The sequence below is a fragment of the Dendropsophus ebraccatus genome, chromosome 2 (assembly GCF_027789765.1).
Source record: "Dendropsophus ebraccatus isolate aDenEbr1 chromosome 2, aDenEbr1.pat, whole genome shotgun sequence".
Classification (NCBI taxonomy): domain Eukaryota; kingdom Metazoa; phylum Chordata; class Amphibia; order Anura; family Hylidae; genus Dendropsophus; species Dendropsophus ebraccatus.
Genome location: NC_091455.1, coordinates 126,323,980 through 126,347,419, shown reverse-complemented (window position 1 = coordinate 126,347,419; position 23,440 = coordinate 126,323,980).

Genomic DNA, 23,440 nt, shown 5'->3' with positions numbered 1-23,440 from the left:
GAGGGCAGGAAAGAGCAACAGTAGTCAACATGGAGGGCAGGCAGGATCAGCAGTAGCCAACATGGAGGCCAGGCAGGAGCAGCAGTAGCCAACATGGATGCCAGTTAAGGCCCAGCAGTAGTCAACATGGATGCCAGTTAAGGCCCAGCAGTAGCAAACATGGAGGAAAGGACAGGTACAACAGTAGTCAACATGGATGCCAGTTAAGGCCCAGCAGTAGCCAACATGGAGGCAAGGGCAGGCACAGCAGTAGTCAACATCAATGCCAGTTAAGGCCCAGCAGTAGCCAACATGGAGCCAAGAGCAGGAGCAACAGTAGTCAACATAGAGGCCAGGCAGTAGCAACAGTAGCCAACATGGAGACCAGGCAGAAGCAGCAGTGGCCAACATGGAGGACAGTACAGAAGCAGCCGTAGTCAACATGGAGGCAAGGGCAGGCACAGCAGTAGTCAACATGGATGCCAGTTTCAGGCCCAGCAGTAGCCAACATGGAGGCCAGGCAGGAGCAGCAGTAGCCAACATGGAGGCCAGGCAGGAGCAGCAGTAGCCAACATGGAGGGCAGGAAGGAGCAACAGTAGTCAACATGGAGGGCAGGCAGGATCAGCAGTAGCCAACATGGAGGCCAGGCAGGAGCAGCAGTAGCCAACATTGATGCCAGTTAAGGCCCAGCAGTAGTCAACATGGATGCCAGTTAAGGCCCAGCAGTAGCAAACATGGAGGAAAGGACAGGCACAACAGTAGTCAACATGGATGCCAGTTAAGGCCCAGCAGTAGCCAACATGCAGGCAAGGGCAGGCACAGCAGTAGTCAACATCAATGCCAGTTAAGGCCCAGCAGTAGCCAACATGGAGCCAAGAGCAGGAGCAACAGTAGTCAACATGGAGACCAGGCAGGAGCAGCAGTGGCCAACATGGAGGACAGTACAGAAGCAGCCGTAGTCAACATGGAGGCAAGGGCAGGCACAGCAGTAGTCAACATGGATGCCAGTTTCAGGCCCAGCAGTAGCCAATATGGAGGCCAGTGAAGGCACAGCAGTAGTCAACATGGATGCCAGTTAAGGCACAGCAGTAGCCAACATGGAGGCCAGTACAGGAGCAGCAGTAGTCAACATGGAGGCAAGGGCAGGCACAGCAGTAGTCAACATGGATGCCAGTTAAGGCCCAGCAGTAGCCAATATGGAGGCCAGTGAAGGTACAGCAGTAGCCAACATGGAGGCCAGTACAGGAGCAGCAGTAGTCAACATGGAGGAAAGGGCAGGCACAGCAGTAGTCAACATGGAGGAAAGAGCCTTCCTCCAGCGACCCAGGCTGCAACAGTGGCAAGACCTCTTCCCCCTCACCACGGAGTCGCATCAGCATCAGCTCCAGTACATGAAGCATGGGTATGATGACGCTCAGTCCTGCGTCTTGCCCACTGACCAGAAAGGTGGCCTCCTCAAAGGGTCATAGCAAGCGGCAGGTGTCACGCATGAGCTGCCACTGCCCGAGCTCCAGGTTACACAGGGGAGTCTCCGTGTCCGCCTGCATCAAGAGCAAATCAGTCAAGGCCTTCCTCTGCTGATAGAGCCGGTCCAGCATGTGGAGGGTGGAGTTCCACTGCGTGGCTACATTGCAAATGAGATGATGGTTGGGAAGACCATTCCTCCATTGAAGGTCGAGGAGGATGGGGTGAGAGTGACTTGAATGGCTGAAATGGTTACACAGCTTTCGAGCCATTGACAGCACAGTCTGTAAATGGGATAAAGACTTTAGAAAGTGTGTAACTATTAGGTTCAAAACATGTGCCATACACAGGGCGTGCCTCATACCTCCTCAACGCAGTGCGAAGAGAATGTTGCTCCCATTGTCACTAACCCCTGTCCCTACTTTAAGATGGCATGGAGTCAGCCACGAGAGGATTTCAGTCTCGAGCAGGTGGTGCAGCTTTTCCCCTGTGTGTCTCCTTTCACCCAGGCAAGCTAGATGCAGCACAATGTGACACCTCCGTGCTACACCCAAGTGGTACAAGGGAGGAACACTGGCGGTTGAGGAGGTTTTGTACCTACTGGAGGAGGTGGAGGAGGACCACGTCACACCCTGCTGTGACAACGGGGTGGTGTCATCGCTCTTCCCTGGCCAAGTTGCTGGGGGTCCGCCGGCCATTTTACATTTACCCACTGAGCAGTAATGGACATATACTGCCCTTGCCCGTAATTACAGCTCCACATGTCTGTGGTTAAATGTACATGTCTGCTCACTGAATGGCTCAGCGAGTCAGCAACCTTTTCGCGAACATAGTTATACATGGCCGGGATAGCTGTGTTGGAAAAGTAGTATCGACTCGGCACCTTCCACCGTGACTCTGCACACGACATCGACCGAGTCGACAATTTAAACGGCAGAGCCTGGAGCACCAGCAACTTGGCCAGGTGGGCGTTCAGCTTGACTGCTGCGGGATTGCTGGGTGCATATGTCTGCCTCTGGTATAGGGACTCCATGATGCCAGGCTGCCTACTGCTAGCAACACAGGGGCCACCAGCCGAAAAAGGGAGTGAAGCCACACTCCCTTCCACAGAGGAGTTCTGACTCTGTGAAAGGCCCCCCTGACTACTGCTACTTCCTGGTGCTGTTGACTGCCGGTCTGCCTGGGCCTGCTGTGACCCACTATCACCCCGTTTCTCCCAGGCGGAAAGGTGGTGGCACTTCATATGGGCAGCCATGGCGCTGGTGCCAGGATGGCAACTCTTGCCTCTTTTAATTCGCCTGTCGCACAAGCGACAAATGACCACATAGGTATCCTCCGGGCACTTTTTAAAAAAACTGCCACACAGGCGATGTGTAGAGTCTAGTACCGACAGGCTGCGAGGATGGGCAGGCGCTGCCGATAATAGGACCTGCAGTGGAGGAGGTTTCCCCAGTGGTCATCTGCTTGTCCCGGCTACACTTCAGACTTGTTAGTTGACTACTGCTGCCTGTCTGCTTTTTAGTTGTGGTGGGCCTGCTGGTGAATGGATTCCAGGTTGACAAATCTGTCGAATAAGCCAAATTCTGCCGTGGATCCCATGTAACATCCGATGTAGCATCATCCTGTTCCAGAATGATGCTATAATCCTCATTAGGCTCCTTCCCAGCCCTCTCTCTTCTAATGCTCTCCTGCTCTCCTGCCAGGCCTAACATGGGCCTGCTCTGGTATCGCCTCCGACACAGCTATGCCCTGCATTTGATTGTCCCCTGTCTCTTCCTTCACATGCTCATCGTCATCAAAGAGCAGTTCACTGCTCATAGACGCCAACAGTTCCCTTGCAGGCGGCGGGTCAAAAGTTAGCGGGATGTTGCTGAGGATGTCAGATGGAGGATGTGGGGGAATTGCTGCGTGCCCGTGCCAAGTCAGGGTTGTGTTCGAGGTACCCACAGATACCAGGCTTGCTGTCTCACTACTCATCCTTATGGACATCACTAGATGTTTCTCTGCTTTCCTAATCTTTCCTTTCCTACAATATCTTCTCAGTAGTCTGTAGTACACAACAGCAGCAACAGCAGCAACAGCAGCTTTTTGTCAATGACGAGCTCTGTGCACAACTAACAATATGCTCTCTCTCTCTCTCTCTCTACACACTGCATGGTGCGGTCATTAGACCGCTCCTCTTAAAGCAATACCGACGTCACACAGGGGGTGGGCTAGTGCAAGATCCCTGCTGATTGGATGTGTTCCGGACATCATGTGAAAGCGCTTTTCCCGCCCGAAACACTTCCTGCTTTCTAGAATGGCAGCTTCCATTTTAGAAAGCAAGAAAAAAAAATCAGGGCGGATTTCTAAAATTTGAAAAATCTGAACCGGATCCCATACCGGCCGAAACGGTTCGCTCATCTCTAGTGAAGATTGCACAAGGGTGCAGGAGGTCAGGCAGCACAAAATATTCATACAGAAGAGGGAGGAAGGAGTGGTGAAGTGTGCCAGCACCAGCAAGAACAATACCCCACAACTCATTTTTGACTCTTTATTACAGTAGGAGAATTAATATTGTGCAGCATTGTCTCCATGGACAAAATAGTCAAAGGTAAAGTGCTCACTAGTGGACTACCACCTACTCCACACTGGCAGCACCTCGGGTCAGGTCAGGATGCTGACAGATTCCTTTTAAGATGAACTACACCAACTGGATCACTGCCAGGAAAACTAGTATCCCTTGAAAAACTTCTGTATGTTAAAAACTGTAAAAATTGTGCCATAAACCCCAGGCAACAAAAAGGTTAAATAATACCTATACGGATATTTAAATGATATATTAATATTTGTTTATAATACTGATATATGCTGTTGTACTCAAATGACCTACTAAAGACAAACTAAAATCACAACTATACCTCCGGAAATATTCTGTAGGTTAGTGTGATAGTCATATGCTGCTGTACTGGAATAACCAACTTAAGACAAACAAAAATCCCAAATATACCTCAGGAAATATGCTGTAGGTTAGTGTGATAGTCATACATTGGTATTTAAACATTATTGCAAGTGCATACAGCTATAGGCCATGTTCACATGGCGTATGAGCCCGCCCGTTCCATGACCGCTGGGTCATGGAGTGGCCGGTCTCTAAAAGGATCATCCCGGCCGGTACTGCATCAGCGCGCGCCCGAATCTGAACTTACCTCTGCACAGTATAAAGCAGTGGTAAAAGATCGTCCTGGCCAATCCTGCATCAGCGCGGCCCCATCAGAACTTTCCACTGCACAGTATGAAGCAAGCAGCCGGAGATGCTCAGTTTATAATGTGCACTGACATGGTTTTCTACGCCCGCTGACATGTCAGTTCTTTGCGGCACCGCTTGGGATCCCGGCCGGAGCGTATACTATGTGTATACACTCCGTCCGGGATCCATAGAAAAACATGCAGGGTGTCTTAGCGTACAAGGTACGGCCGTTGTTGCCAATTACAACGACCGTACTTTTACGCTGTGTGAACATAGCCTAACACTGTTTATTTCAGTTGAGGAATGGCTGGAGAAATCCTTTTAAGCATAACCATCATTAAAACTTTGACAGGTCAAACAGACATGTCACAATACTTGTCAATATATATTAGTGATGAGCGAAGCAAATCTGATGAATTCCATTTAGCAGCGAATCGGGCATTAAATTTGCTTTGTAGCGATTCGCTTCACAAATTTGCCAAGCATGGCAGCCACACATCTTAGCTTACAGTACTGCCTTTTGGCAGGAGCAAGGGGTTATCCATAATCCCTTTCACCTGTTAAATAAGCTGCAAACCCCACTGTGTCAGCACTAGTGATAAGTGAACAGTAAAATGTTCGAGTTCGAGTCGAACCTTGAACAGTAGTGGTGTTCCGTTCGAGGTTTCGAACTCGAACCCCATTAAAGTCAATGAAAGATGTTCAAGCTAATTTTTATACCTAGACAGGGGAGGAGAAGCTGGAATTTAATGTCTTAGTATCTTTTGAACTTAATGTGTAACTGTCATGTTTTTTTTTATTGCAGAAATCAATAGTACAAGCCATTTTAAGAAACTTTGTAAAAAAAAAAAATTAATATTAGGCAAAAAAGCCTCTTTCTGTGCTCAAAAGACTTTTTCTCCCCCTCCCCCTCACTTCTTATCTGTGCATTATCAGGCAAATCCAACTTCAGAGACAAGATGGGTTCCGCTGTGTCCATTATAACCTATGGAGGGGGGAGGGGTTGAGGCAGAGAAGGGATCAGGAAGAAGAGACATACATACCAGCTGTTTACTCACAGTCTGGGTACATAAATGCTGGATTCACAGGTCAGAAAGGTCAGTTCTTATCTAGCAGCTTGGGGAGATAAGCAGACCCCTCCCCTCTCCATAGGATAAAATAGACAGAGAAATCCTGCTTCATCTGAAGTGAGGGGGGAGGGGGGGAGATGGGAAACTGCTTGAGTCCAGGAGGAAACTCTTTTGCTTTATAAAACCTATTACAGAGTATCTTAAAATCGCTTGAACTTTTGATATTTATTAGAGATGAGTGAAGACATAGATAATATAACAGCAGCAGCATCAGCAGCTGTATTCATTCCATTAAATGTTCATTAAATGTTATAAATATTGTGCCAGGTGCCCAGTAAAAGGCACGTGATATCTTATTGTGTCAGTTGTCCATTAAAAGGCAAGTGATATCTATTGTGCCAGTTGCCTAGTAAAAGGCAAGTGATACCTATTGTGCCAGTTGTCTAATCTCTGCTCTGCTGCAGCCTAGCGTTCGTACAGCGTAATGCGTGATATGCACGAATAACGTGACGCTCTACGGACGCATATTGGAATCATGTATGTAACGCTGCGCACGAAATACAATGGAAATGTGTGAACATTGCCGTAAACATTCGTAAAGTGTTTGCAAATATTTTTCCTTCGCAACTACGGAGAGTGGCATTATACTGCGATTTTGAATTTCCAAGTGCCTTGAATTTTTTTCCCATAGACTATAATGGGATCGAATATTCGTTCGAATAGTCGAATATCGGTGCCTATTCGATTTGAATTCTCGAAAGTCAAATATTTCACTACTCGCTCATCTCTAAAATTTATTGTTTTCTGAAAAATGACCCTGAAATGACAGTTACGCTTTAAAGCATGTCAAAATATACTACATGAAACAGAGCTATATGGTTGCATTAAGTTATGCTTATTCTTTACTCCCTCACTGCCTTTATGTCAACTGCTTCTTTTAAAGAACACGAACAGTATGACTGGTGTTTTAATAATCAAAGCTTTTTATTGAATAATCCATTCATAATGATAAATGTAGTTTTCCTTTTTTTTCCCAAACAAAGCTCCAGGGGACAAACTTCCCAGAAAGCTTCATTACACCCTAAGGATCCATCTCCTTGCAATTTAACCACAGTTCACAATAAAGGAGAATAGAATGTCTCGTAGGAAACCTATTAAAATATTGTAAATCATTCAATCCCCAATAGAGACATTAATAAGAAAAGGCTATTTATAAAAAAATAAAAAGTTTACTTTTCGTTATGTCCATTGATTACACATGTATTTCAGAACACTTCAGATTTGTGATGTAGAAGTAAAAACTAGATTTGCATTTCCAGGGAAATACATAGTGCTTGAAAAGAGCGCCCATTTACCAGTGACTTCCTTTTAAGAGAAACTTTAACCCTGGGTGCCATCCCTTAAAGAGCGACTTGGGTCCCGTCCCTTTAAGAGAAACTTGGGTCGCGTCCCTTTAAGAGTAACATGGGTCCCTTTAAGAGCGACTTGGGTCCCATCCCTTTAAGAGTGGCTTGGGTCCTGTCCCTTTAGGAGCGACATGGGTCCCGTCCTTTTAAGAGCAACTTGGGTCCCTTTAAGAGCGACTTGGGTCCCTTTAAGAGCGACATGAGTCCCTTTAAGAGCGACATGGGTTCCTTTAAGTGTTAAAGTCGCTCTTAAAGGAACCCAAGTCGCTCTTAAAGGGACCCGAGTTGCTCTTAAAGGGACCCAAGTCGCTCTTAAAGGGACCCAAGTCGCTCTTAAGGGACCCAAGTCGCTCTTAAGGGACCCAAGTCGCTCTTAAGGGACCCAAGTCGCTCTTAAGGGACCCAAGTCGCTCTTAAGGGACCCAAGTCGCTCTTAAAGGGACCCAAGTTGCTCTTAAAGAGACTCATTTCGCTCTTAAAGGGACCAAGGTCGCTCTAAAAGGGACCCAGGTCGCTCTTAAAGGGACCCAGGTCGCTCTTAAAGGGACCCATTTCGCTCACTTTAAGAGTGACTTGGGTCCCGTCTCTTTAAGAGCGACATGGGTCCTGTCCCTTTAAGAGCGACTTGGGTCCCTTTAAGAACGACTTGCGTCCCATCCCTTTAAGAGCGACATGGGTCCCTTTAAGAGCGACTTGGGTCCCGTACCTTTTGGAGCGACTTGGATCCCTTTAAGAGCAACATGCATCCCGTCCCTTTAAGAGTGACTTGGCTCCCTTTAAAAGTGACCTTGGTCCCTTTAAGAGCGACTTGGGTCCCTTTAGGAGCGAGATGGGTCCCTTTAAGAGCGACTAGGGGTCCCTTTAAGAGCGACTAGGGGTCCCTTTAAGAGTTGCTTGGGTCCTGTTCCTGCTACATGGCTGCCTCAGCTCTGCTATTTTACTGACTGTAAAGATCATTGCTCGGTTACCATGACAAATTTTCATCTTCTATTGGCCAATAGTGGACATGTGACTGTGGATGTTGTGAGACATTGCCTGACAAGACCTTAGAATTTCTATTGGCTGCTATATTTCAGCTATTTGCATATGTGCTGTGATTGGCTGTTAGTGTTTAGAGTGTGGCCATTATTTCCAATGGGTCATTACTTTCTATAGGAAATTAGGGGTCTTTAACCCCTTAACAACATTGGGCGTAAATTTACGCCCCCGCGCCCTGGTACGCAAATGGACGAAAATTTACGCCCGATGTTTTCCCAATCGCTGTGTGTATAATGTATAGCAGGCCATCTCTGCTCGTTGGCACGGGGGGTTGTTAACCCCCCCGTGCCGACGATCGCTGCTATCGGCTGATCAATACAGATCAGCCGATAGCAGCTGAATACAGCTTTCCGGGTCATCGGTGACCCGGAAAGCAATGGCGATTGGTGCTGTCCGAGACAGCACCAATCGCCATCAGTGTCCACAACAAAGATTGTGCCACCCCCACGATCACCGTGATAGGCCGGCCAGTACCGGCCGGCCCATCGTGGCGATCTAAAAGTTAAAAACGTGTCCGGCCGGGTTCTGTACCCCTCATCTAGGTAGCTGAGGGGTGCAGAACAGGTGTGTGTATAGTGTAGTGCACTATACTCACCTGATCCCCGCGTCCAGAGCAAAGATCGGCGGTCCCGCGTGTCCTCTTCTCCTCATTGCCGCCACTTCCGGGTTTGTTCGGTCTTCGCAGTCTTCGTCAGAAATCCTCGGCTCTTCGGGCTTTTCCGTCGCCCCTATCTTCGGCGGTCTTCGGCAGCTCCACTCTACTGCCCCCTAGCGGCTGATCAGTGTATATTATACACTGATCATTTGCTTTATGGTAAAAAGAGGTTGTTTTTTTTTTGTTTTACTTTATTTCCATTTTTTTTTCTTTTTATGCACCCTAACGCCGCTGAGTGCTGATCAGCATCGCACGTAAGTGTGCCGCTGATCAGCAACTCCTTCTTTTTGGCATATGGGGCATTTATCGGCAGCTCCTTTTTTGGCGTAGGTTTTTTTTTTCCTTACTGTTAAAAAAAACAACCCGTGAGGATGAATGGGGGGATAATTTTTTCCTCCATTCATCCTCATCCTCATCATCCAGTGACGTGTCTGGGGGTAGCGTAGCGTACGCTGCCCCCCGGACACGTCTTTTTCGCTAGTACCGTCCCAATAAGAGATCACGGTATGGCTTGAAACTCTACAAACTCTGTGAGAGTTCCTCAGGGTACACTTACAGATTTAGGCTATGTTCACACTACGTATATGTGAAAAATAGACATGCGGGCGAATTGCGAACATACAGGCGAACCGAATACATACGCCCGTAGTATAGTTATGCTTCCTAGCTTGTTTTGAAGCGGTCTGAAGCAGGTGATTTACTTGGAAATCTTTGGCCAGCCCAGTAAACCAAACATTCTTTGGACAGAGGGCGGAATCCGCTCCTGCATAGAATGGAGTGTGGCACGGTGTCATGGGCGCGGCGGCGTCCCGTGCTCCGGGCCGCCGCCGCGGCCGCCCTCTATCTGACGCGGCTGCCGGGGTCCCGGTGCTGGGACCCGGCGCTGCGGTCTGTTGGGCCCCGGGGGGCGCCTCACCTCGTCCCGCTCCGCTCTCCGTCTGTGCCGGCCGGCTCGCGCGTCCCCGCCTCCTAGGGCGCGCGCGCGCCGGCTGTCTCAGATTTAAAGGGCCAGTCCATCCCTAATTGGTAGTTGCACCCAATCACTCCCTATAAATCCCAGCATGCCCTGTCCCTCGTGTTGGAGCCTCTACATGCTTCCCATAGCGTTTGGCCCAGCTCCCTGTTGTTCCTGACCTTAGTCCTTGTCCCTGGTTCCTGACCTTAGTCCGTGTCCCTTTCCTTGCCCGCTGCCTTCCCATTGTTCCTGAGTCCTGTCCGCCACCTGCGAGCACGCCTTCTGTCCTCTGCCTGCACGATCTCCTGCCTACTGCTCCTGCCACGCCTCGCCTGCCGTCACCAGCAACCAAGCCAGGGGTAGCGACCTGGGGGTCGCCTGCCGCAGCAAGTCCATCCCGCCTTGCGGCGGGCTCTGGTGAAAACCAGCGGCCCCTTAGACTCCGCTCCCTGGTGAGGTTAGTGCCATCGCTGGTGACGGTCCAGGGATCCACTACTCCAGGTGTTACACACGGGCGGATACGTGCGCCTGCATCAGTCCGCCGGCGGGTGCCAGCTGCGGAGTGCACAAAGGGTTATCCTTCGCCATTCTGCAGTGTGCACGTACCCTAAGGCTGCGTTCACACTACGTATATTTCAGTCAGCATATCTCAGTCAGTATTGCAACCAAAACCAGGAGTGGATTAAAAACACAGAAAGGATCTGTTCACACAATGTTGAAATTGAGTGGATGGCCGCCATATAACAGTAAATAACTGCCATTATTTCAATATAACAGCCGTTGTTTTAAAATAACAGCAAATATTTGCCATTAAATGACGGCCATCCACTCAGTTTCAACATTGTGTGAACAGATCCTTTCTGTGTTTTTAATCCACTCCTGGTTTTGGTTGCAATACTGACTGAAATATACTGATTGAAATATACGTAGTGTGAACGCAGCCTTAGAGTGTATGAAGAAAGGGACACTCGAATCCAGCCCCCAGATGCCCCCACCCCATCCTCCAAGTTAGTGGGAAGATCGTTTGGAAACTGATCTTCCCACTGCTGGATAAAAGTTACCACCTGTACGGGGATAACTTTTATATCAGCTCCCCCTCTTCCATCCCTCGCTGCCCGAGCTACTGTAGCTTGCGGCACGATCCAAAAATACCAGAAGCAGTAATAGAGCCCTAATATTTAGCAGCCATGGAGCGGACCCAGCGCTTCTGGATATGAAGGACCCTGTATCGCACCAGGGCAACATTTTCCAGGTGATGTCCCGCACACTGGAAAACAGGAGACCCCCAGAAGAAGCGCAGAGTGTGGCATAATAGGGGGATCAGGAAGGACACCATTTTCCAGTGTGACACCTGTCCTGATCATCCCGGCCTCTGCATACAGGATCACTTTAAGGCGTACCACACGTCATTGGAGTTCTACATTTTTTAAATTCTGTCCCTTATTCCTATTTCAGGGGTCACGTTGATCCAGGGATTATTCTGATTGCCATTATGGAGTCGGGAAGGATTTTTTTCCCTGTGATGAGGCTACTGTCGTCTGGCTCACAAGGGTTTTTTGCCTTCCTCTGGATCAACACAGGTTGAATTTGATGGACACCTGTGAAAATAACCCAGCTGGTTATGAAAATAGGGGGGACCCTATGCGTTTTTTTTTATTTATTTATTTAAGAAAAAAAACGAGTAGGGATCCCCCTATTTTCAGAACCAGCCGGGTTAAAAATCAAGCAACAGTAGACTGGTAACACCAGGGTGGGAAGAGTTATTGGTTTAGGCCCTCCCCAGCCTAAATATTACCAGCCTGCTGCAGCCCCAGTCCAGGAGCGCCAATTTTGACGCTCCGGGACCACTGGCACCCGGCTCTTCCCAGTACCCCTGGTGGCATTGGGAACTGGGGTAATAATGGGGGGGTTAGTGTTAGCCATTTTATACCGGCTAACACTAGGCCCCAACTTAGTAATGGATTCCGTCTATTAGACGGCTTCCAATACTAAGTCTATAAAGTAAAGAAATAAAGACAAGACACAAGTTAAAAAATTTTTTTATTCAAATAAAAACACCCCCACACCCCTCATTGACCATTTTATAAAAAAACAACAACAAACAACCGCTGGTCATCGACGTAGTCCCCGGAATCCAACGTAATCCCCAGGATACCGATATATGAAAAACAAAAAGGGAGAAACACTCAAAAAACACAGAAACAGGAGCACAACACCCATCATTGTGAGCGGTGTTGTGCGCCTTACAGTATGCAGCATCTTTACAGATCGCTGCTTACAGTCTGGCCCTCAAGGGGTTAAGGGAGGATGTATTGCATCCCCCTTAACCCCTTGGGGGCCAGACTGATGTCAGACTGCACCCATCCCAGCAAGGAAGGGGTTAAGTGACCCCCCTTCCTTGCTGGGAGGGGTGCAGTGGTGGGGATGGGGTGGGGAGAGCTCTATACTTACCCCGATGTGTCCTCTTCGCTGGTCCGCAGCACAATGAAGTCACTGTGCTGCGGACACGCTAATTATATGTGCGCTCAGCCGATCAGCCAATCAGCTGAGCGCACATATAATTCTAAATGTTTCTTCTAATAATGCTATTGTGATAACATAATTAGAAGAAACATTTGATGTTTTAATTAAAGTAAAGTGATGATTAGTACAGAAAGCTCTTTTGCCGGCAATATGAATTAACGGCTTACTGGAGCTTCCTGTACTAATTAATATTTAATTAATAAAACACATTTTCGTTTAAATAAAATCAGTTTCGTTGTTCAATAATTTAATTCTAACGAATCCATCATTGTGCAATTAAATATACTGTCAAAATTTTTATATATATATATATATATATATATATATATATATATATATATATATATTAACAGTATATTTAATTGCAAAATCATGGATTTGTTAGAATTAAATTATTGAACAACGAAAGGGACTTTATTACAAAGAAAATGTGTTTTATTAATTTAATATATTAACTATTAGAGACATCGGCATTCGGCATCATTGCCGGCTATTTTTGAAGTACTCCGTACGGACCGCCTGTCAATCCACGGCCGCATTTCCAGCCGCAAACAATGGTCTTGTTCATTTTTTACGGGTCTGTTTACGATAGGGCCGTAGATTCATACATAGTGTGCACTGTGCAGCCGTATATCGTATACTTTCCAGCGTACGCATGAACCACCAAAAATACCGCCGCACAATTACAGCCGCAAATACAGCCGCACGGTTACATAGTCTGAACCTAGCCTAAAAGTGTATTCATTCAAATTCCGGGGCCTCTTAAGAAGACAGTATTGTTATTTCTTCGTCCCTACCTCCAATGATTTTGCCTCTCATACACAACTGCACATAAAAATCTAGCCATAATCCGGCTATTTTTATTGGATGATTGTATTGTCCATTTCATACCATGTTATTGCTGGATACAAACTTGAATTAAAAAAAAAAATCTAACTTCAATCTCAAAATTTTAACTAATTCGAATTCAAACAAATTTTAATTCAAACTAAAATTATAATTCAAATTTCAAAAAAAAAAAAAAAAAAATTACATTTGGTAGCCAGAACAGACGCGGTGGGTAGTGGTGAGTGACTTGATACTGGGAAAATTACCCCAACTGCTAAAGTAGTCAGGGGGTGTCATGCCCCAGCCCTGGTCAGTCTAGTAAATTAAAAAGACAAGTTATTTAGGGGGGGGGGGGGGGGGAGCAGTCAGCTTGTCAGGCACTGGCAGGGGAAAACTCTCCAAGGCCTTTGACCTTCAAAGTGACCTTCAGGCCTTTGACATTGGTCGCATGTGCAACGCCTATCTTGGTCTGGGCCAGCACTATTGTCTTGAGGTTGATCACCAGGCTATTGCCCAGAATTTGGCGTAATGGTGCGATTAGGCGGCCTCAGAGGCATCCATGCATGTTGCCCCTGCTGTTTCCTGTCTATTTCCGCTGTGTTTCCATCATTTTCTGAGGTTGATAGGTTTTCAAGCAACCTTCCCTGGGCCGAGCTTGGGTCCCCTGCAAAAAATGCTCGAGTTTCCCATTGACTTCAATGGGGTTTGTTACTCGAAACAAGCACCCAAGCATCGGGAATTATTCTTCTCGAGTATCAAGCACCCGAGCATTTTAGTACTCGCTCATCACTAATGGTCCAGCAAATAGTCAGTCAAGATCAAGTGGAGGCTTTAGTTGATACAATGGCACAGAGTGCCTCTAGCTCCATGTGGTTGCCTTCCACCGGCTCCCCTGCTGCTGTAACAATTGACCCCTCCACCTCATCCTCTTGCAAATCTTTTAAAATTTTATGAGCCCCAGGTAATCAAGAAATCACTATTGCTCTTTAATAACTCTCTTGGATTTTTTTAGTCCATTCACCAGTTGAACACTAGTAATGCACTTATTCCAAGCATGAGCTGTACTAGATCAGACATCAGAAAAGCCAGCAAACATCTGAGGCTCCCTCTTATATTTCTGTAGTCTCTGCCTCTACATTAGCCTACCAAATGACAAGCCTACTTGTCTGCCCTCAAACAAAAGATGCCGCAGCAGCAACACCACAACAAACACTAGTATCTACAGCTATGTTCACACCTTCCCAGGGAAGTGTGCACCTTTCCATCCCACAAATCCTGGAAAAAATACGGCCCCTTACACTCACAATCCCTGCTTCAATCCTGGAGTATTGCAAAAATTGCATTTATGTTAATGGGAATGGAAAGTTGGCTGTCGTTCCAAGCTGTCACTAATTCTCTAGGCAGGCCATGCCTCACCTGCACAAAGTTAGAGAGAGCAGATACCATGTGCACTGTTCAACACCATCAGTGCCAAGATCCACATTACCACCTATATGTGGACCTGTAAGCATGGTCAGGGAAAATACATCTCCCTAACTACCCACGGAGTAAATGTAGCAGTGGATGGGACTGACAAGAGAATGCTTCTGCCACATGTCTTGCCACCACCCAGGATTGCTGGACAGCAATGCTTGCTCCCTGTTTCCTTCACCTCCTACTCTACTTCCTCCTTTGCCAGCTCCTCTTCCAGCATACCTCCCAAGTTTTGCAAAGAGCAAAGAGGGACATGTGCGCCGCGGTCCCCATAGCCACGCCCCCATAGCCAAGCCCCATAGCAGCCCTCCATAGCCACTCCCCTACAGTCACCACATGCTGCTGTCTGAATAGTGCCCGATATAGTATCCAATCCCCCAAAAAATGCCCGATATAGTATCCAATCCCCCTAAAAATGCCCAATATAGTATCCAATCCCCCATTATAGTGCCCCACATACTATCCACTCCCCCAATAGTGCCCACATAGTATCCAATCCCCCTATATAGTACCAGACATAGTATCCAATCCCCCTATATAGCGCCCCACATAGTATCCAATCTCCCCATATAGTGCCCCACATAATAGCCAATCCCCCATATAGTGCCCCACATAGTAGCCGATGCCCCCATATAGTGCCCCACATAGTAGCCAATGCCCCCATATAGTGCCCCACATAGTAGCCAATGCCCCCATATAGTGCCCCACATAGTAGCCAATCCCCATATAGTGCCCCACATAGTAGCCAATCCCCATATAGTGCCCCACATAGTAGCCAATGCCCCATATAGTGCCCACATAGTATCCAATGCCCCATATAGTGCCCCACATAATAGCCAATCCCCATATAGTGCCCCACATAGTAGCCAATCCCCATATATGCCCCACATAGTAGCCAAGCCCCCATATATGCCCCACATAGTTGCCAAGCCCCCATATAGTGCCCCACATAGTATCCAATCCCACATAGAGTGCCCCACATAGTAGACAATCCCCATATAGTGCCCCACATAGTAGCCAAGCCCCCCATATAGTGCCCCACATAGTAGCCAATCCCCCATAGAGTGCCACACATAGTAGCCAATCCCCATATAGTGCCCCACATAGTAGCCAAGCCCCCATATAGTGCCCCACATAGTAGCCAATCCCCCATAGAATGCCCCACATAGTAGCCAATCCCTCCATATAGTGCCCCACATAGTAGCCAATCCCCCATATAGCACCCCACATAGTAGCCAATCCTCCCATTTGTGTGGCCCAACTAGAAAAACAATAAACCAGTAACTCACCTGTCCACCGGTCCCAGCAGCTCCTCTTCCGGCAGAGTGCGCACTCCCGTCATCCTCCGGGGCGGGCAGCGGGGTACAGAGACACTGACTATACCGGAAGTGACCTGCAGCCTCTATCATGAATTACTTCCGGTACAGTCAGTGTCTGTAGACCCCGCTGCCCGCCCCGGAGGATGACGGGAGTGCGCGCTCTGCCGGGAGAGGAGCTGCTGGGACCGGCGGACAGGTGAGTTACTGGTTTATTGTTTTTTGGGTCAAGCCACATATAATGCGGGACACTGGGTGCCGTTCCTGGACCGCGGGACAGCACCCCAAAAACGGGACTGTCCCGCGGAATCCAGGATGGTTGGGAGCTATGCTTCCAGGCCTCGTATCCCATGCACCACTGATTTCACAACAGCTAGGAAGAAGCGACAGCAGGGTGTGCTCAAACAGATCTGTCTGGGGGACAAACCCCACATCACTCAGGAGCTGTGCGCAGGGATAAAACAACAGACAGACCAGTGGTTGCTGCTGCTGAACACAAAGCCCTTCCTGATTTCCTTCCTGCTTGTGGGTCTGTGTGGGTGAGTTGGCTGTTTGGTCCCCTCATCCTGTGGAGTGGTTGCTTTCGGGGGCTTCTGTATAGTCCATTAATGTGATGCCCTTTTTGTTTTGGTTGCATGTGTGTCAAGACAAATACATCCTATGGCTGGGTTCACACTACGTAAAAAACACGGCTGTATTTCATAACAACGGACAAATTGTTATGAATTACGGCCGTGTTTTTTACGTAGTGTGAACCCGACCTATGTGCCTATGGACATGCACAGTATACTTTTGTTAATAATGAGATTTCTATAGGGAGAGTGCATATCTGTCATGTATAAATAAATAAATATTATAAGGTTACAAACATGTTCATCATATGCATGACCTAAGAATGAAGATTAATTAAAGGAGCTGTTTTCAATCATTAATGGATATATTTGCTTAAAAACTTATAATAGGATGTTCACACAATGGAGAGAGCGGCTCTGGTGTCTTCACAGACACTGGCCGTTCTATGACACGGCCAGGCCACAGAACCGCCGGTGTCTTACAGTGTGTTAACCCGGCCTAAAGATGCAGCCTCTACTATTAATATATCTTTTTACAGTTATGCCAGTAAGATGAGGCAGATTTTATTAATATACATAGGTAGAGCAGTTATTACCAGCTTCTACATCTGTGGTTCAGTAGTGGACTATAATAGGTCCTTTTCGCGTGGTAGCCCAGGGCCCTGAGCTCCTGAGAGGCCCATGGCCACCCAAAAAGGCTTATACTTTCAGTGGTGTATTTTCTCCTGGCTACATTTCTGCCATCATTTGCAAAAAATTGTTGCTTTTTACCGCAATTTTGCACAAATGAGGTCATTATAACATTATCTATCCTATACTTTGAATGTTATGCTAGTGCTGCCATAGTTACAGTGAGTTGGGGGGGGGGGCAGGCTCGGTGAAAAGCCCTGAGCCTATGGTAAAGTTAATACGCCCCTCCTCTGGTTTGCATCTTTGCGTAGTACATGGAGTATATTTTCTCACAAAGTAGTTCACTGATAAAGGCAATTTGCCTATAAGCACTACGTAATGCAGTCTTGCACAGTATGACAATATTTACAGTAGAAGTATAGAAGTTCCCTGACATGCAGGGATATAGACATGCACAATAGATATGGCTCCCTTGACCCAACAACTGACATGCTTAACCTAATGTGTCATTGGCTGAGCCATTTGTTTACATGGTGATTAGTGATGAGCGAACGTGCTTGGTACTCGATCGAGTATTAGGGTACTCGTTACTCGGACGAGCATCTCGCGATACTCGAGGAAATCTCATCATCCGTTTCCTGTAAGTTTGGGTGCTATTTCTCATAGATTCCGCAGCGCTTCACCTATCTGTATGTTTTTGGGTGTGGGAGGAAACCGGAGTACCCGGAGGAAACCCATGCAAACACGGAGAGAACATACAAACTTTTTGCAGATGTTGTCCTTGGTCATATTTGAACCCAGGACTCCAGCGCTGCAAGGCTACTGTGCTAACCACTGAGCCACCATGCTGCCCTTGCCTCTATGTTGGCTACTGCTGGGCCTTTACTGGCATCCATGTTGATTACTGTTGTGCCTGCCCTTGCCTCCATGTTGGCTACTGCTGGGCCTTAACTGGCATCCATGTTGACTACTGCTGACTACTGGTGTGCCTGCCCTTGCCTCCATGTTGGCTATTGCTGGGCCTTAACTGGCATCCATGTAGACTACTGCTGAGCCTTTACTGGCATCCATGTTGACTACTGCTGTGCCTGCCCTTGCCTCCATGTTGGCAACTGCTTGGCCTTAACTGGCATCCATGTTGACTACTGCTGGGCCTTTATTGGCATCAATTTTGACTTCTGCTGACTACTGTGGTGCCTGCCCTTGCCTCCATGTTGGCTACTGCTGGGCCTTAACTGGCATCCATGTTGACTACTGCTGACTACTGGTGGGCCTGCCCTTGCCTCCATGTTGGCTACTGCTGATCCTGCCTGGCCTCCATGTTAACTACTGTTGCTCCTGCCTGGCCTTCATGTTGGTTACTGTTGCTCCTGCCTGTCCTCCATGTTGGCTACTGCTGATCCCGGCAGTTCTCTGTGTGTTCAATGCCATGCAGTGTTTGGCCTAATTTTGGGGAGGCTCACTTTCTTTCTCACTCACTCACTTTTAATGGTTCTCTGTGAGCTCACTGCCATGCTAGGTCTGGTATAATTTTTGGAAGGCTGACTGGCTACCGCTTCTACCTTGTTCACTCTGTCCTCACCGCTATGCTGTGTCAGGATAAATTTTTGGGTGGTTCATGATAAGCTACCTCTGTTTTAATGGTTCCCTGTGTTCTCACTGCCATGCTTTGTCAGGCTGAGTTTTTGGGTGGTCCCTATGCCTACCTCTGTTTTAACCAGGCTGTTGCACAGAATTAAGCATAATGGTGCCATTAGGCAGCCTCAGAGGCATGCAATGTATGCTGCCCCTGCTGTTTTCTGTCCATTTCCATTGTGTTTCCATCAATTTCTGAGGTTGACAGGTTTTCACACGACCTTCTCTCTACCGAACTTGAGTCCCCTGCAAAAAAGCTTAAGTCTCCCATTGACTTCAATGGGGTTCGTTACTCGATATGAGCACTCGAGTATCGGGAAATACTCGTCTCGAGTAACGAGCCCCCAAACATTTTAGTACTCGCTCATCACTAATGGTGATGCATAAAAGGAACCCATGACCACATAGTAGGTTGATAGCAGTACTCCCTGAGGACGTCACTTTGGCGACAAAACATGTTGAAGGTGCTATAGGTTTGGGATTTTAATAGAAGCTATCCTAGTGTCCATCTGACCAGTAAAGCTAACTGGCCATCCTATTAGGCATACAAAGTGACATTTATGAATGGCAAGGAGGCCGTGTTTTAAAAAAGTTGAGTCTGTGTCTACAAATATTTTAATATAACAATAAAATGTAAAGTTTTAGTCACATACCTAAATGAGCCCCAGGAATCTGTATATATTGATTGGATTGGGACCTCTGATTTATGAATAGAGGGTCATATGTGAATCAGCATAGAGGGAGCCACACTCTTTCTTACCTGTGTCTAAAAAGACCTCAGTTAATGGAAACTCCCATATAGCACTAGCCAAACAAGCCTAATGGCAAAGGCAAAGAGAGTAGAGGATGGGGGCAGCTTTGCCTACTACTTCTTCCTAAGGGACATTAAGTACAGACACTTGTGAAAGGGCTAGAGTACAGTAGTTGCACCAACCTAAGAAAATAAGGTCCAAAGCTAAACTTAAGAAGGACTGACCAGAGGAAGGTCCACTCTACAGGAATAAAGATCTATTCTAATTTTCTAATTCTAAGGAGGCCACAATTCTGGAGCCAGCAGTACAGTGGTTCACCGGAAATTGGTAAAAAAAAGTATTCATAGATTTATATCAGTTGCCTTCCCTGATATAAAGCCATACTTAAAGCCATAAATGGTGAATTAATTAGAAAATGGCAGCAGTCCCTCATGACAGGTACACGCTGGGCTTCCTGCATGGTAGGAGATAGTAGAGAAATGTAGAGGTCTCCTAGCCTAAGGGCAAATCAATATGATAGCAAAGTCTTAGGGTCCTATTACACAGTCCGATAAAGGCCCGATCAATACTGTAAATGAGCTCCAATCTGCCAGATCAGCTGTCAATACAACTAATACTACCCCTGCTGTCACAAGTGGGTGGCTGCTGCTGGGCCTTGGCGCTGCTGACCCTGAACTGATCACCGCTGACTTCACCCCCATGAGCTAAGCACGGGAGCTGGGCGCCAAGGTGAGGGCTGATCTGAAGTACAAGGCACTGCAGGAGGGTCCACCGTCACCACAAACATGCTGGCCGGAGACATGGCCAGGATCATGGAGCATTGTCTCATTTATCCCATGGACTGTGTCAAGGTGAGAGGCACATGGTGGTGGGCAGGGGCCATCATACTTAGAATGTTAGTGGATGATCCCCAAAATACAAAATGTTAAAGGGTGCCTCCCACAAATAAAACTTTTGGCATGTCATAGCACATAACAAACTCCAACAGCACCCAGGTATCACATTCTTGTAGATAGGGGTCAGGGCCGTTTCTAGCGCTGGGCAGTGTAGGATGGGCTGGGAGTTGTAGTTTTACTTTACCCACACAGGATCATGCTGGGAGTTGAAGTTTTACCTCAGCCACACATGAACACTAACACACACACACACACACACACACTTCATTAGCACACAGATTCCACTAACATACACACCAACACTCACATACTCCATTAGCACGCACACACACACACACACACACACACATACACACAGATACATACATATACAGTACTCACCCACAAAACCCACTGTTTCTAAGAGGAGGATCATACTCCTCATCTGTCTCTGTCCGGAGGGGGGGCTGGGGTTGGAGCATCTGTCATTACACTTGTCCCTGCACTTCTGCCCTCTCCTGCTTGGCTCCAGACATCATGTGACATTGGTCAGAAGCTTATCTTCAGCTCTGAAACCAAGCAGAAGAGAGGAGTAGAGCAGAAAAAAGCCTGCCGCCACAGGGTTGGAGCCATGAGTAACTGTGAGGAAGAGCGGGGAAGGGATGCTGCCATGGGTAAGGTCAAGTGGTGGGATTTTTACTTGAGAATAAATTGTTTGCCGGGGGCGGGGGGTGCGTTATCACGAAGGTTCCAGAGGTATGTGAGCAGGGAGGGGTAGCACTCGGCAGGCGCCAGGCGGAGCAGAGTAGCCTGGAAAGATTTTTTAAAGAGGTGAAAATTGCGCCCCCTGTAATTCAGCAGGAGATGGCGCCCTAGGCCATCGCCTACCCCTGTCTACACTTTGTCCCAGCCCTGACCCTGCCTAATGATTTCAATATGCCTCATAAAAGGGCACTTCTAAGGTCTAATATAAATCCATTACAATGTGTCGGCAGGAAATTCATAGTTCAATTTGAGTTTTACAAGCTGCTAACATGTATTGTAAATAAAAACAACTGCATAACAAGACTTACAAAATAAGTAACTTTAAATAGGTTACTATGCCATTTTAGGGGCCCCAACAATTACAATGGATCAAAAAAGAAAACTATGCTTTAGAAACCACCTCACAATAGCCATTATTCTCATTTGCATAAAGTCGTTTATGTGTATTCAGCTGGCCATGACAGAAAGAACATTGGAGAATAGTGTTCAAAACTCAGAATTTAGATTGCTTTGAGATTCTGTTGGCTCCTACAAGCCTATGCTATTTGTAATCCATTTACTCTTAATTTTTCCCATTACTTTACTTGTTTATTTTATTGCCTTGCACAGGGGAGAGAAAATATTCCAGGTTAGTTTCATAGTATCACAATTTCATTTAATTTGCTTCTCATTTATTGCAAACAACATGGTTTGAAACAGAGCAATTTAACTAGTTGATCCTAAAGTAGTAAACTTGCAAGAATAAATGGTGGACACATAGTATCATCTTTTGTACTGAATACAAATGCTAATGTAATGAACACTCCCTAATTGAATAATGTAACATTGTTTTCATGCACTAGTTTGTACTAATGAAAATGCAACTGGAATGTAGTAAATAATGTCTATAAGGAATGAAATGTTTATTATTTAGCTAAGACACAAAAATTTCAAGGGAACCTGTCACTTATTTCATGCAGCGCAAACTATAGTCAATATGAAACTGGGACAGACTTTATTGATAGAGCTGTAACAACTGGAGTCACGGATCAGCAGGTGACAGCCCAGGTTGCTAACCCTGGCTTGGCTTGCTAGTGTTGGCAAGCGAGGTGCAGCTGTTGACCCATAGGCAGGACAGCAGGTAGTAATGCAGCAGGACTCACGGCTAGGAATCACAGGCTGGAATTGTGGACAGGAGAGCAGGGACCACAAGCAATGCAGAGGATCCAACACTGTGGAGCAGCAGCACTGGAAGTAGACTACAGACTACAACCCCGCACCCCACTCCAAGGGTAACACTTTAGCCAGGAACAGGCTATAAACAGAGAACAGTTCATAATGGAAAGACTGAGATTTCTTCTCTTATCAAATCCATTCCTGACTTTAGCTTCAAAATTTTGTCAGATAAATCTCTCTGTGTAAACGCACCATTAAAGAGAACCAATCACCTAAATATAACTGTCCCTATTATGAAAGTACATCTCTCCCTAAGTCTATTCTATTCTATACTTTACCTGATCCTCTGTTCCCTGGCTGTTCCAGTGGGCGCCGCCATCTTGATGACGTCACTTGCGTTCCAGCGGTGCGTTCCAGCATGACGTCATCAAGATGGCGGCGCCGCCGGAACAGCCAGAGGACAGAGGATCTGGTAAAGTATAAAGATACAGACTGCAAAGGCAGTCTGTATCTTCATAGATAGACTTCATACAGATACAGGCTCGGTTCACACGTTGTAAGAGTGCGGCTGTATTTGCGGCTGTAATTGTGCGGCGGTATTTTTGGTGGTTCGTGTGTATGCTTGGAAGTATAGGATATGCGGCTGCACAGTGCACACTATGTATGAATCTACGGCCCTATCGTAAACGGACCCATAAAAAATGAACAAGACCATTGTTTGCGGCTGAATATGCGGCCGTGGATTGACAGGCGGTCCGTACGGAGTACTTCAAAAATAGCCGGCAATGATGCCGAATGCCGATGCCTCTAATAGTTAATATATTAAATTAATCAAACACATTTTCTTTGTAATCAAGACACTTTCGTTGATCAATAATTTATTTCTAACGAATCCATCATTTTGCAATTAAATATACTGTTAAAAAAAATAGATATATAAATAAATGTATATTTATCTATATATTTATTTTTTGACAGTATATTGAATTGCACAATGATGGATTCGTTAGAAATAAATTATTGACCAACGAAACTGAATTTATTTCAACGAAAATGTGTTTTTTTAATTAAATATTAATTAGTACAGGAAGCTCTATAAGCCGGTAATTCATATGCCGG